The following is a 16553-nucleotide window of genomic DNA, read 5'->3' as shown; positions in this document are numbered from 1 at the left end:
ATCACAAAATGGTTACATATAAAAGTCGCCTTTACTCAATTACGATTAAAAACTCATTGTCTTCCATGAAGCAGATAATTCAGAGTATTTTAATTAGCGAGCCCGCCCTTTTCTGCGAAACACCTTCCCAGCCTATGTTACCGTATACACAAAAAAAAAAGTCACTTACATCGCCACATCAGTATTTATTGTACAAGAACCCGTTTCCCCCTTTAGCTATTCATTACGAATGTTACTGCTTGATTGTCAGAAAACTACGTTAAGAAAGTATTCAGCTACTACAGAGATGTTTCCAGTCCTTGTCCTAGTGCTGACGATAACTTACATCCATTAAATACTCTTGGATAAAATATCGGTCTTATCGCCGTCCTTTCGATGTACGGCGTGTACATTGGTTTTACTTAGCCTCTTATTGCCGCCGTCAGACTGAATCAACAAACAGAAATTGACCGATAATTAAACAAACATAGCCATTGTAGCACCTGCAGATTGTCGGCCACTTCGAGACACGAGTACACCCACAGTTGCTAAGGCGAAAAACCACGCTGGATTCAATAGTGTAGGCACAACGTCAGCCCACTAGAAAGCTCGATTCTTCTAAGTACATAGTTCGATTGTTCGTTGTAAGAACCGCTATTCGGCGCGTAACTTACCGAACGACACAAAAACGTTGTGGTCACGTAACACTTTACGTTTGATGCGTTCTGCTGTTACCTTAAAGAGACGCTTCTAATTGTCATACTGGTGATAATCAGATTATGTAGCTTCTATCTGAATCTATTTCTGTACTCGATCGTGGAAGGTACCGAAAACTCGGCTTGATTTAACAGTATCCGTGTACAATGTCACCAAATCGTTAGTCAGTGTTGAAACGCCTATAGTGAGGACACGTCGGGCTTGGTCAATAAATAAACCCTAGCACATGTTTAAGCATATACAGTGATCGCGGATCATTTATACGCGAACATTTCTTTCTGCAGTCCGCGCCATTTGAAAGCCCTGACTTGAACGAAGCGTGAATCAATCGGAGGTTATTTTCGTGCTCTTCTGTACCATTGTCGAAGTTAGCTATCTACATAAGTCGAGGTGGGAGAATCTCGTGAAAAGTAAACATAAAGCAAACAAAAAACTGCAAAGAGCTGTAACGGATTATCTCATTAGCGACCCATGTCAAACCCAACAAAAAGAGTAGTTTTATTGAGGAACAGATGCACGGCCCTAATCAGCAAAAGCTTATGTAGCCCAGCGTCAGCTTCCTTTGTTGCCATTGAGCTTTGGTTTTTGTGAAATTTAACCGAGTCCGTCTGGAGACGACGATGCAATTCCTTATACACGGGCCTACAAATTAGCCAGCACCTCAGAGGCTGCATCAGATCGGAAGTAAATCTGCCAGTGTCTCTGAATGTAATCAAAGCGGCGTAAAATATCGATCAATTGATGTAAACCTTGATTATTGACAGAGTTGACTCCTATCCCAGCCATTTGCTGAAAGTAAGTTTCTATTAGAATTTAAGCGTGGTTCTTTTTCATCTAATCAACTTTTCGCGGAGATAATCGTGAAATAATAAAATTCTAATAATCATACATTTGTTGCATTTTACAAAGCTTAATGGCCTATAATAATTATGATTAAATAAAGAAACAGACGATTTTCTGTAATTTTAAACAGTGATGTTGTTTCAACTACATGTAGTTGTCCCCGTACATAATACGGGGGCAACTACATTACAGAGCCCCTGTCTGCATCGGCTTTTAAGTATTGTTCCGCTACTTAGCCAACCGTTTCATTCCGACCATTTTGCCACAGCTATATATTTTAAATAATCGGTAAGTCAATGAAATTACTTATAGTATTTGAAACTAAGTCAGATTAAACCAAGTACGTATCAGCTAAATGATAAACGATAACCTTGCTTGCTACGTGGAGCCTTGTCATTAGCGCATGTTAGCGCATCTCAACTAGTCGAAACATTGAATAATGGTTTCCTACTTTTGATGTCCTAATACTTACAAAAAACATTTTCCTTTAGGCAGGCGTTTACTTGGAGAAATTAAAAAAAAATCGCATTGCCTTCGCGCTGTTTTTGCTCTGTGATTGCTGCTAATTTACTTGAATTAGTTATTTCGCAATCTGCTATTTTGAAAGCACGATCATGTACAGCCTTGAGAATTGATTCCTGTACATGGCTGTGGCATGTACACTGTAGAGTCGCCACCAGCTCGCAGTTAAATCCAACTTATTATGAAGTTCTAGGAATGTCCTTATATCTTTTTTCGGCTTATGTAGAGCGTGTTTTCTAGATCGATTTATAACTCCCTTTATTTCAAATAATAATGCTTTATATCTTTACGAAGTTTGCAAACACAGCTCTGAATTAAGCTGCTAGTATTATTCCCAACGTCTTGCCAAGATGGCTAACAGAAATGCAACTATATATAAAAACAACCCTATACATAAAAAACGTTCAATCTCTCATGCACTAAAGGTATTTACAGCGTTCGTTCATAGCGTTCGTAGCAGCATCGTAACAATAGAAACTTCAATAATAAGTAGTCGAAGTGAAGTTCTGCTCAAAATGGCACAGTTAAAATTGCCCTATATTGTCTCTTCAGTTCTTTAAGAACCTCTCGGAAACAATACGAATCTTAGCTTACTTACTCGTATTCCTCATTACGTTTCTCAGCTATCCCCAATTAGACTTTTTCTCGTTGTCACAAAATGAATCGGTGCTAACTTGAAAGCAAAACTTGTCGTTGCTCGGTCCACTGTAACTTAACTTTGTCATTTGTAACGAGTCAATTGGTCTAAGATCATCCTAGTCCATTATTTCACGTTCAGATTTCCGCAGGCGTAATTCTTCGTTTTTGGTTTCCTAGTAATGAAAAAGTTTCTTAAAATACGTCGCGCCTTCCATGCCATCTCTCGTCTGACCCACGCTGTCAAAGTTACAATCTATCCTGACTATTTTACCTATTGTGGACGGAGTCTGCCAAAGACGCATGTTCTCGTACCTCTCTGCTATTAGATTCCTACCGCCACCCCCCTAACTGCAGCATATTTAGTCAGGCCGTTTAGCAATAAAGTAGCTTCTGCTATTTTAGAGATTGTTTTATAAACGATAACATGGCAACAAGCACTGAATCATCAATTTTGCAAGAGATAATCCACTGTCACACCGATCGAAGTTCTTGTCCTGATTATTATCATTATTATATACATATTCTCGTAGAGTGCTGCTATCAAATCGTGCCCTCTAATATATACCTGTTGCGAGACCTTACCTCGACATTTCCGCTCCCTTAATTAAGCCCTTAATCATTCTCGTTTTTTGTTCGCTTACATGCCATAGACCACTATTGTTGTCGCATTGTCTAGCAGCGCCCACAGTACCGTCGCACTCCTCAAGGCAGGCATTTATTTTTGCATCTCTTCTACAGGCGGCCATTGCCTAACATCGCTAGCAGCCTTAGCAGGCCCGGCCACACATTCTTTCGCTTGCATTCTGAGCCGGTCCCGTCCGTCTCTCGCTCCTCCACCACGTTCACTTGTGAGCGAAGCTCCGTGATCTCGCTGCTGCGACTCGCCTGCTTTTTTTCCCGTAACAGCTGGCTCGACCTCTCTCCAGACCTGTGCGTCGCTATAGCAATTCGTCATTTGTCATATCGATCTCGACGGTGTTTGCTCATCCACCAATTGTTTGTGCCAAAACGTTCTTTACGTTGATTTGCTTTCTCAATCGCAGGCGACCCAGCGAAAGGGTTTCGGTTTCCCTGAAAACGCCGTATTGGCGTCATTCCTCGTTCTATCAGATTGTATAGCGGTACGTAGCCGAGCCGGCGTTCAAGCTCGAAGATTGGATTGGTGTAAAAGTTCGTCATAATGTCGAAGTTGTACTTTGCGTTGTTTTTTACCGCGTTGTTCGCGCTGTACGCCGAAACCGATGTGAGTATTCCGAAGTAGCGTGTTTAAATATTTCGGTGATCTATCGAATGAATGTGCAGGCTTTGAGCTCGACCCAACGGTACCACAGAGCTTCCCGCAAAGAAAACGATGGTCACGCCGCTAGCGGGTCGATCTCGTGACACACATCTCGTGACTTTTTTCTTTATCTATTAACCTTCAAATGTGGGTTGTTTTGATACCAGCTCAAATTTAATAGTGGAGTGCGTTACAATGTGAGATTAAAGCAGACACCGTTTCGGACGTTTCTTCAGCTAGTAGAGTTAAGCTTAACATATGTTCGTACGTGGGGTAAGCAATACGGTACACGACGAATCATGCTCATCTTCTCAGCGCGTGGCTTTATTATTACTGTCTGGTCTTTTACAAGCTAAAATGTAAACAATCATTTTTAAGATAGTCCATTTGCATAGGTGTTTAATGCGATTCCTACGTTAGTAGTTATATAGTTCTTAACTAAAATCATCAGATCCACGTAAGCCAACAATGTCTTCTACTTCAGTACTCCTTTCAATTTAAGATATTTATTATGTTTAAGCTTCAAGTGTTCCTCAATTTTTTCCTTCAAACTTTCGAGTTTCCTAGCCTAAACTTTGGCAAAGCTAACGTTTCGCATCGTGTGCTTAATTCGCACGGTACTTGTGAGCCGTTTTCTGGTGCTGGGTTGTACTATTCTAAAACTACTGATAACGTAGCGACAAATAAATGGAGTATTCGCTTTAAGCGTATTATACAATTCAAACTTAAGCTGCTTTTCCACGTTTTTAAATTTAAACGCTTGAAAACGGTACGAGATCATCGCTAGCTCCCAGCTAACACTCGCTAGATCGCAGAACGCACGTCGTTTACGTAAGCCCACGTGAGTGAATAATCGCCTCATGACTTTCAGCATCGCAGGCACCCGCCGCAAGGATTACGGTTCTTCCGTTAGTGTTAACTTCAATGATGATCCGGAACATGCTAATTTTTTTAAGCTTTCCCAAACGACCTATCTACACACGTAACGTATACGCTTATTACCCTTAACTAGTTTACCTCAAACGGCATGAAATTGGCTTTCAGTTCTGTATCGGTTTCATACTGGAAAAATATAGATTCACTGGTTTTGTGCCGTGTCGAAAATGGTCGTTTCTACAAGCTGTTGAAGCGCGCTTGACGTCGATAAACGCAAGGCCTCGTTTTCACAGGCGTATTCATAAAAACGCGGATACAGTATCTAAATTGCTGCGATATTTTGAACGGCACCGAATTCCCTGCCCTCTTCCCCAAGAAATGTAAAACACCTACTTCAGTTTTGGCTGAGGATCCGTGCCTAATACTAGCAGTATTGTTAATAGGATGTTTAGCGATCTGTCCAATTTAGCAAAATGACTTGTAAAGCGAACGTGGCCACCTGATGCCTTGGCCATAAAACTCTGCGTAGATAGTTCTCGAGTAACGGTGCAAATTGATCTGGTCGCTTGCGTCAGATTCTCTCAGTCGTTTCGATAAAAGATAAAAGTTCCTTGGGTAAAAAATATCATTTGGATGATTGATCTTTGTATAGGAGTCATCCCTTGTCCGAGACGTATTGAAGACTTGCGGAAAATGGTCATATTGTGATATTGGTTGCTGCAAGGCGGGTTTTATTAATTTCGTTATGGAAGAAGTTCTTCTACCGCCATGCGCTCGTTTCCATTGTATTCTAACTGCATATTGGAAATACACTGCTGATAAAGGCTTGTTCGGTTAGCTAATCAATCAAATAAACTAACATGAATAAAGATACGCTACAGGCCCATCAAAATAAACTGTCCGATCATTTCAGCTACTACTAAAATGAAGATGCAATCATTTAGTGACCATCTGCCCAACCAATATGATTACCTATGCCAGTTGATTCCGAATCTAATGCAGCGCTCCATATGCGAAACGCTTCGTTAGAGGCCCTGTTCAGGTCAGCAATAATTGGCTATACATTGGTTATATCCTTATGCGACGTGCTATTAAGTAGAAGATTAAAGGCCGCATTAATGTAGAAGGATCGAGATCAAGCACGAGTCAGACGACGGTTTCATAAAACATATTTGGCATACAACGTCAAGGAAACAGCGTCGGCGTCTCTATCCGGATACGAACTTAAATAGCAGCTCGGCCAAATACTATCTTTAACATGTACCCCTGTATCTTTATCTGTGTCTGTGTATGTTCAGGGGGAGTCGGAAGAGACCAGCGTGACTACTACCACGACCCCAGAATTTGTCGAGAGCCTGACCGAAAACGATCATTTAGAAGAATCAACGATAACCACGAACGGGTCTCAGCCGAAACCGCACTGCGATAGCTCGATCCCACAAACTGCAGCTAGTGGAATACTCCTTTTAACCCTGACCACTCTAGTACTCCGTTAAGCCCTAGTTACCAGAACCTCAACAGCGTTGTTTGAAGGAGCGGACCCATTAATCAAACACGACTATAGGAACAACACTAATAACCGAACTGAGAACAGCATAATAAAAGCAGTTAGTACTATTTGACTAGTATCAATACTGCTAAACCCTTAGCTAGTACATGTGACAGGACCCTCCCGTACGGGTCACCCACATCGACGTCCATTTTTTCCCCGAAAAACAGGCTCGCCTCGACGAAAGGCTAGGCACAGGAAGAAAATTCGGTGAAATGGGCCTGCATGTGATTTCGCATGTCAGCACAGGCCTAAAATAATTTCATACATGATACCCCACTGGGAATTTTATTATATTGACTAATGTAATTTTATTGTTGTTCTAACGTACCTGAGCGACAAAGTATATTCGAAAAGGTTTACATGCCGACGTAGGAAATCCGGGGCTAGTAGTCGACAGGGCAAATTGATTGATAGAGAAATACAAATGCATTAATCTGCCAATAATAATAAAGTTTTTTTGCAAAAAAAGAAATATATAGGTAAACAGTTATAAGGCGTAATTTGTAAAAAAAAAAAAAAGGTGCTTGATTTGTTGGGAATTTAGTGTTAATTATTTCTATCGTTTATTATCATTAGTATCAATGTCAACATTGCGATAGGGAGGATATAATTGCCATTTCATCTAAAATCGAAACGTTTTTCTTTGAAATTTTCTAGATTTAATATCAATGCCGTAGAAAACTCGACTGTTAAAGAATATTGAGTGATAATAGCGGCCATTACGATATAATTTGAAGAAGCACTTCCGATGTCACCTTTAACCCTCATATGTGTAATAAAATAACTGTATAAAAATATGAAAAGTGTTTTGCTTCGTAGATGCGTTTTTGCTAAAAAGTTGCTCCTTTATTGTCGACTATTCATATAAAGGTCGCCATCTCCCTCTCGATTGTTTACAAGCCGCCCGGTGTGCTCTGCTCATTGTTCATATATATATATATATATATTTCGTTCACTCTCTAACAAAATACAACATTTTTCTATAATTATATTCTGAAAAAAGAAAAACATCAGATTCTACTCATCGGTTCAATATCGAATTGTTTCGTAATTGAATATATAATTTATAATGTGAACGTTGCCAAACCGAGCCTGCCACAAATTGGGACACCTCGATTTCAGGATATGTCAAAGGCAAAATTCATACTATTTAGTGATTGACTTTGATTTTGGCCGGCAGTTTTGATTATATTTGTATTTTTCGTTGCGTATGTGCGGGTCAATATGAGTTCCCAATGCGATTAATGTTGCATATCCTCCGATTGGTTGACGCCTTCGGTCACGATGCAGGCTCTCCGTTCGGCCTATGATGCTACAGGTAACTGCGGACATCCGTTACTGGAAGTCATGTTAAGAGAGAAGCGAATCCGTCTCGCCCGTGTTCGCCTGACGATGCATGTCGGTAAGTGAAGCCCATAACCACTACCCACTAACTTGAGTCCCAGTCGGGACGACATCCGAAGCATTATTAAGTTTCAAAAAGGAAACAGCCTACGGTGTATTGGGAGAATGCAGGTTTTCTGCACCATTCGGGTTTACGGCAGATCTTTTTCTTTTGGTATTATAGAATAACGCTCTTACGACAACTTACATTAGACATGAATTTACCTTCATAAGAAAAGATTTGTGATACACTAACTTGTGATTAATATAGTGACTGATTTGTAACGACCGATCACGAGCAGCACGAGCTGATAAACAGCATAAAATTCGAGATCTGGATATGTTCATTTGTCTTTCTAGCTCTATAGCATGTTCTTGCGTTTGGCACTCAAATTGGCTGTGAAAACAATATCATCTTAAGACAATCCTAAATGTTCCATTCGAAGAAGTTTTATACAGATGTCACACACCAAAACAGGGAGCTGTCGCCGATAAGTTTACGCTCGCTGAGTATATGTGTTTCCGACAAGGCCTATTTCTGTCTGTGTATGTGTACGGTTTTCTAGGTACTGATATCGTGACGGCGCTCTGCTTATGTGTTATGTTATACTGAATTATACTAGATAGGATCAGTCTAAATACTAAATAGGTCGGAACAGAATTATCGGAGATCTCCTTAGAGTTTGTTAAACTGGTAGTCGCTGGTATATCGATTTTATGTGGCTTTAGGTATAGGCCATAAAGCGAAAGAATAGACCTACGATTTCTTGACCTAAATAACACCTAATATCGAAAGACTTTTTCCATACGCAACAGATGGGGCTCTACTAACTCATCAGGAGAAATAGCTGTTCATTTATGAATTTGTTTATGTAATTACGGCCATTAGAAAAGCAAACAACATTGATGCTTCGTTTCAGCCTAGCAATACTGAATATATAGAACATTGCGCGTTGACAATCACTGGTATATCATCTTGGTTTATACATATAATACATTATGCCATATAAATAATGCTCGTATAATGAACTCTACGAAACGTGATTGTTCAGTTTCATCTATTACCATTTATATATATATATATATATATATATATAATTTAAGCATCTTTGATGCGTTTGCTAACGTATTGGAACATCTGCTCGTGGACAGCTATCGGAACGTCAGTCGACGGCAGACCTTGTATACATATATATCGTTAAATTGATTTTTTCAATTTCCCAAAAATTTTACCAAGCATCGTCCTGTTGTCTCGCAAGACTGATAAGTGCTTTTGCTTATCAGGGTACTTATTGTGAGTCCATATATTCTGAAATTTACGGATGTAGTGTCCGGATGGACGGATACGGATATTACTATTTAATGTCACGCTTCTGTGATGATGGCGGCATTTGCTAATAATTGTTTACATTTTCTACGTACGGTGCGCAACGTGTCTAACGATAGGCGTGAATAAATGGCTCTGCACTATTATAACTATTTTGATTAAATATGAGGATTAAAAAAAAATTATATTAAAATCTTTTCACGCATTTGGATTTTGCTGCTGATATTTGTGGCACTATTTTAGCTAGCGATAGGGTACTTGTTGAAGAACTGTTCCGCTACGATCAGAAAAATTCGTCTGCTAACACTGTGTTTCCGTCCATATGGCCTCTACTGACAATTTTCTCATACAGTTTACGTTTTCAAAGCGCCAACAAAAGATTTTGTCGTTACAGATCTAGATTCCGTTCGGATTAAAAGTATATGTACACAACCATTTTATCCCTGGCCAAAATTTCTATGGTATTCCAGAGATGCATCCGATTCACATGACTGAACACTACAAAAATGCCCCTCTTAGCATTGCCTGGATCGATACCGGCCTACCCTCACGTAATCTACTTTTCGCTCAAACGTATTATTCCGAAACACACAAAAAACACTTTTCCTACAAAAACAGCTCACTTGTTATTAAGGTCACAAATGTATTACGTAGATGAAAGCTTTCTCTGCCTACGACGGCATTAAGTGGCACAGACGCTCATTCTCAGAAGCTTTTTATCAGAATATTATCGGAGTAACTGGATAAGGTACTGTTGGACGAATAACGATGTAAAGATGATGTTAAATCACATCACAAACAAATTTCGCTGATATGGTATATTGTCATGCATATATATATATATATATATATATATATATATATCAAGCGCTTCATATAAACAAACATATAGTCACATATACAGTTGTGGCCGATTTAATCGCTTTTTGACCTAATTTTCCATACGCCAATAATTAAATATTGTAAACTGCTGGAAAGCTATCTCATTTCTCTTTTAGTCCCGTCTTGGCCAGATCATAAAATTATAGCTTGAAATCATTTGGCCTGTATAGCGAACGCATATTGTAAAAGTGTAGCATTTTCGTCACTGCATAAACTAACCCCAAGCTAAAACTGAACAATAGCGCACTCTGTAATGCTCCAGATTCAAAGGTACTATCTACAAGTAACGGTAGCTAATAGCACATAAAGTATAGCGTTTTTATAACAAAAAACAAACAAAAACATTAGAAAAAAAAAATATATATATATATATATAGACATATGTATATAATATAAATGCTTTTTTTGTTGTGCTGTTGAAGAATAATGCTATACGACGGCCTATTTCGTAATTTACGTGAACGATTCCGCAGCGATAGCACATCGAATGATTAAGGCTCATGATGGTTGTCCATTGAACAGATGACTCATACACTCACTGCCATCAAAGGCATGCTCTTCTAAATGTCAGAGACGGGATGGGCTTCTCTGACTTTCATTGGGATTTTTCCAAAAACACCGATCGAGCGGCTTGGCAACCGTACAGAGCACTACCGACCCAATCGTTCCTTATTTGATGTTGATATTCCTGGTACTTAGTTCTCCAGTAGTTAATTCCTGGAAGTTAGTCGTGCCAATATAGTCATTGAAAACAGTATGGCTGTATGAACTCGGGCTTCGGCGTGAAAGTTGTCCAACAGAATTGGAGATCAACACTGGCAACCGCTGCCATAAGCGTCAGACAGAAGCCTTTTGATTCACGGAAATTAATAATGGTAATCGTATTTCTGGCTCTACAGTACGTTCTGCAAAAAAAAAATCACCATTTATAATGACAGCACAATGACTGGCAATCGATGGCATCATGCGTGGGGTGCGTGAGCAATTACTATGCTTTTTGTGTACGTTATGCAGTACAACGTTCAGGTGGATCGCAGAGCTCATACTTAGTAGCAGGCCTTTCATGGCCAGCATTTTCTATGTGTGATGTAGTTGTCGTGAACTCACAAATATTCGTTAATATTTCGTGCTTATTGTCATACTGACCTGGGTCTATTCGCAAGAATTACACAGGGGGCACTCTGTAACAACCGCACTGTTTCGTAAACATAGTAGTTCTAATAATTATTTCAGTGGGGTATATTAGCTTCACATTCAACAAATCCATACTGACAGTAAACTAGCGACGATCTAAACAATAACTTCATTTGATATTCCAATCAGATGAGCCCAATCTATAATAAAACATACACTAGTCAGCGTTTTCACGATACGAACAAAAGTCTCATTTTCTCTTCAAGATATGAAAAGAAAGCAAAGCGTTTTACGTCGTCCTCAACGATTTCTAGTTGGAAATTCAAACGTACGATTAGAGTAGGTGAAGTAAGTGAAACCTACTTCTATTGTTTGTTTCAAACAAAGAAAAATAACAGCAATCAAATCTGTGACCTTTAAGCTTAGATCTTTGCTACGCCACCTACAGAATTAGTAAGTGTACAAACGATGTAGTGTTACTTACTAAACTAGCTTTAACATCAATAAGACAATAAAAGTGCAAGAACACAAACAAAAACTATATTCACAATTGTCAATGGCGGAAGGCAAAAGATAATTTCAACAGAAAAAAAAACCAATGGAAAAAGGAGTCCATTGCACTTCATGTTTCATACAGATCTTTCGTAGTTCCTTTGTACGACCTCCATGGTTCGTCGTCCGTAAAACCGCATGCGAATAATTCTGTACCTGAGACCTGCAGGGCCTAGCAGGTCCATGAAGTATTCATTCAGTAAAGTTAGACGCCCGATATGAACAAGTAAACCGGAGCAATGTTGCGATTAATGCATGCTCATGGATTATCGTCGAAATGCTATAATTTACGACCTGCGACTCAACAGAGTATCATAGCGGAGTGGGCAAACATTACATGTTTACGACTTTTTTAATCGCATTTCAAGTCCAGAACGAAGGACGTCAGCTTCCTGGCAACATGTTTCATCAAAGATGAATACCTGGGCAAATATCGCGTAGTGAGCATGCCGCTCGCTTCAGAGAGCCTGCTATGGAAATGACACTTTGGAATCACTCGTCACGTTCGGAAGTGCCAAGTGCTTCGGGGTTAAGAAAGATAGAAATGACAATGTTTTTGCGCTTGTTCAACAGAACAACGGGCAGCATAATCAGCCTTAAGACAACCTTTTATTGAAACACAGAGAAAATGGCATTATTATATCTATAAGCAGCTTGACGGAGTTTAAATCGCTACTCCAATAGCCTATTACAAGGCTTGCTACTAATATACAAATTGTACAGAATTTTCTAATAATATGTTGTGAAAGGACGGCATAAAACGTGTCGTTATGCAAACTTCTATGAGATAGAGTGCTGAATAATATCTGAATGTTGCTTACTAAATCATAGATGTTAATGTAATTGCAGATGGAAGATGAAACTTTCGGCGCAGAACGATGTGTCGAAACGGACGTTTGTGGACGATCCAGACGAAAAGAACTGCAGGGGCCCGGGCACAATAACAGCACGCCTTCAGCTAGTATACTTTTCAGTCCATGATAAATGGTTATACCGTTCATGAGGTCGTCATTTGTGTCGGGTTCACTGTATTTACTTGTCTATAGTCTTCAACCTGAGAAATCGTTTAAACAGCTGATCTCTCATACTACCTTTTGTAAAAACGTATTCAACCCACTAATTTAAGAGGCCAAAATCTGAAATTCGCGAAGAGCCGCAGATTTATCAGCGAAGTAAAATTCGAGTCGAAAACGAGGCTTGATTAGCACGGCATAGCTACCGAATGGTTTTGATCAGATCGAGTAGAGCTCACCCATTGAGAAAGATTTGTTAGTCTCTACCTTCTCTTTTTCGCAAAACGAACTCGATTTCTTATTAATACACACAGCACTCGACGCTGGAGAGCTGTAAAAACAATAAATACTAAATAAACGATCAGCGTATCTCAGTTGTTGGGTGGGTCGTACAGTATCGACCCGTAATTTTCTGTGAGGCCTTAACGATTCACAGGATTTACCAATTTTTGTTGTTAAAAGAAAGCTATCTATTAAAAGAAGATAAGGTGATCTTTTATCTCCACGATAGCGATAAGTAACATAAGATTACTAACGGGACTAATAACTTTTTTGTTTAGCCCAGAGTGAAAACAAATCTTTGACTTTACAGTATAAGTTGCTACCCGATTCGCTCATCCCGTAACTTGAACGTAGAATAGAATATGCATTCTAACTTTGCATATTCGTTTTCGTAATAGGAACAGCCGTCAACGACCCGTTAACCTGGCCAACAGAGTGCAAACGCGGCATTGGCACATTTTTTCTCCGATGGTAGCGATATTCGCGTTCAGCTAAATTTCGTTCCACGTTGTTCCGGCATCACCTGCGGACGCTCAGCGCTGGGTGGACGCGTGGGGGAGTATAATGTCAAATGGGAAGTGTGGCCCTTGTAGAAAGTCTTTTGTAGCATATATATGTTCATTAAGTAGGAAGGCAGACATGCGTTACGTTGCTTGAATATGGCGGATGATGTAGCAGATAGATCATTACAACAAGCATCTCCAACGTACTAGTTCTTTTGCACATTCTCGATAACGTACGCTGCACTATGTTGATTCTATAACTGGGGTACAAATACGCCTATTTTTTATTACAAAATATCGAAAAACTTGCGTTTATCAGTACCGCCAACGACTTGACTAAGGCCCAGTATTATGGACCCCCATATGCAAACTTCTATAATCGAGATCAAGCGCCTCATTTTAAATAGTACACATTTTTTACTGAAAGGCTGCATAACTGTTAATTAACTAGCATTTTGTTGTCTCATGTGCCCTTTCAAGATCAAGATCTTCAAACTGTTCGCATTCTCTAGAGAGTTGACTTCAGGTGGGATATATTTATTTAATATCTAGTACAAAAATTTCCTAATATGTATATAAGTAATGCGACTCGTTTGAAATTAAACTTCTACTCGAAATACTGACCTTGCGAATAAATAAATTCACAGTAAACAATGACCGATTTACACTTAAGAGAGCGCCAGAGTCGGATTCCGGCTCAGCTATATACGACACGATGAGATAAATTCTAGGGAAAAACTGGCAATTGTTTAGACATTTTGGAAGTTGAAACAATCACCGCCGATGTCGTCTGGCCTCCGCCGAACACTATTCAAGCCCGAAGTTGAAATAATACTAAGACGTAGTGATTTACCAGAAGTTGAAAGAACCTTACGAATATCAATGCACATCTCAAATAATTGAGAAGCAACTGTGAAAACGTGTTATAGGTACAGAGTGGCGAAACTTGTGACATTTTGAGCTACACTTCGTTTACCGATCGGCTAGATCAGTTGCGTGTATGTCAGATATAGCATCTGCTGAAAGGGTCCAAATGTATAATCTGAGTGAAAATACGATACCCGTTATCAAATCGTTTCAGAATACCGATGCCGAGCTAAGTATCTAGTGTTAAAGTTTCTATTCATAGCACAGAGTCTGCCTAGAACTAGGCTGCGCAACATTACCATTCATATGTCCTATTGTCAGCTGTCTAATAAAACCCATTTCACGCCCAAGCCTCTTCGCTTGGGCGTGAAGCGGGTTCTTCTTCCCGTCTTCTTTTAAAAACTAATCAAATAGAACATCGATGCTTTGCTATAGGTTGCTCACATTTCAGTAGTTGTCTAAAAAGATTTGCTTGAAAAAATCGACGGTGGCGTCTTTCGGTCTATTCAATGTGTGGAAACAGTTACAAATTACAAAAATGTACAATTGTCGACCTGCTTTGAACACCTATTACGAGATAGGCAGTATCAGCGGCAAGTAAGGCCTAGGTACCAAAGTGTCATTCATCAATGTTATTTATTCCGCTCCATACTATAGTTAAACTGCTTACATTGGTTAGAAGTAGTTCTTCTTTTCTTGAATAACCATATATTGTCATTCATGATCTGGATTGATTTTTCGTTTTTTGTATTCTCGCTACATATTTACTAACGTAGAAAAAAAAAACCATTTCGTTTTTTATGCTAGATCGCTAGCTCTACAAAATAATTCAACTTTAGGGCTGTATAAAAGCTCTGCAGTTCACTGTTGTCCTTTTGACCTTCGTTAGGCCGATTTGCCTTAATCCCTCCATTTGATTCCATAAACTAACCGCCATTAAGGCCTACCCTCAGGAAATCGTTTGGTGAACACTTGCCAATACGCTTCGAGCCATTCATAGGCGCTTTATTGCTTATTTTAGATCGGTTTCTATTTTTGGAACAATACCGGCTTGAATACACATATGGCGATATACGATGGAGTGCTGCGAGCTGTGGGACTACCCGTTATGCAGGACCAGGAAGCATGCTCGATTGTACTTACTTATGTACCTGGTGTTTTTGAAACGAACGGTAACTTGCGATAGAGGGCACGCGCACCTAAATCAGCGATGTCCAAAACAAACTTCCTACTTTGTTACTGTCCGTTAATAACAGATTGTCTAGATTTCTCTGAAGAAAGCGACTATAGCTTTTCCTTGATAACGGAGCTACAGTGAGCATCGGAATAGCTCACATCGAGTGAGCCGCGTACCCAATCGCGACCACAGACAACGTTGACCTGTTATGTGGGCACGCAGTTCTAAGGCCAACAAAATTCTACGCTTTTCAAATCACTGGCTTCTGAATGACAGAATGTTCAATTATACAAATAAAGCTATGGGATACAACACCAACTATACCGGGCTTTCCTGTTTAGAGTTTCTTAGAAAATCTCCACGATTCGATGTGGCGTATTAGCGCAATATGAGTTGATTTAAAACATTGTGCCCGGTGCGGAGAATGTCCAGTTTGTTTGATACAGAAGGGAACTGTCATCGGTTGACCCTTTGTGATGTTCGTCATTGGCACACCCAATCGATGGAGAAGTTGTTTCGTTTTCAGATAGAATACTTCAGATCTATGAACTGTAGATCGCTTTTATATTGTTTGTGATCATATAGTTGACCTTTAGCACTTTTTCGTCCATTAGCATAATTTCTTAGCCGCCTTGGAAGCTTTTTTTGGAGTTCGATTCTCGAGGCCGATATAAGAAACTGCAGCTATCGTGAATGCGTCTTCTGGAAAATAACGCGGGACTTCAGAGTATAACGGCCAATATAGCATATAAATGATTGTTTAATAACAGCCATGGAATGATACTGTAATTATTTTAGTTTTATTATATATTTCGTTATAGAAATGGTAAATAGTTGGATTTAACCAGCATGTGTTTACGTAACAATTACGTAGCTCGCATCAAGTGATTCAGCTGCCTAGTTACAGATAACTCATTCGCTAAAGATCGATTTTCGGCGGAAGTCAGATCGACATATTTTTGAGCCTTCGTTAAAGCCCAGAGGCTAAGTGAGTGTGGCAGCCAACATGCTCTACAGTGGATAATC

At 39.6% G+C, this 16553-nt stretch overlaps 2 long non-coding RNA genes across 3 annotated transcripts; one reads left to right on the top strand and one right to left on the bottom strand.

The window, feature by feature from the left end:
• Positions 1–3463: 3463 nt before the first annotated feature.
• On the top strand, positions 3464–12549 carry LOC147758196 (uncharacterized). 2 transcript variants are annotated; one of them, XR_015329688.1, is made up of 3 exons: positions 3464–3943; positions 6154–7809; positions 12535–12549. It is a non-coding gene; the product is annotated as an uncharacterized LOC147758196 (long non-coding RNA). The 2 variants fall into 2 exon arrangements; XR_015329686.1 differs by lacking the exon at positions 12535–12549 and having other exon boundaries at positions 3534–3943; positions 6154–7210.
• LOC147758197 (uncharacterized) lies at positions 6954–11884 on the bottom strand. Its single transcript, XR_015329690.1, has 2 exons — positions 11769–11884; positions 6954–10904 (listed from the first exon to the last, which is right to left on the bottom strand). It is a non-coding gene; the product is annotated as an uncharacterized LOC147758197 (long non-coding RNA).
• Positions 12550–16553: the final 4004 nt, after the last annotated feature.

The sequence above is a fragment of the Varroa destructor genome, unplaced genomic scaffold (genome assembly GCF_002443255.2).
Source record: "Varroa destructor unplaced genomic scaffold, Vdes_3.0 BEIS01000001.1, whole genome shotgun sequence".
Taxonomy (NCBI): Eukaryota; Metazoa; Arthropoda; class Arachnida; order Mesostigmata; family Varroidae; genus Varroa; species Varroa destructor.
The sequence above is the reverse complement of the archived record's forward strand: the minus strand, read 5'-3'. Positions and strand labels throughout refer to the sequence as shown.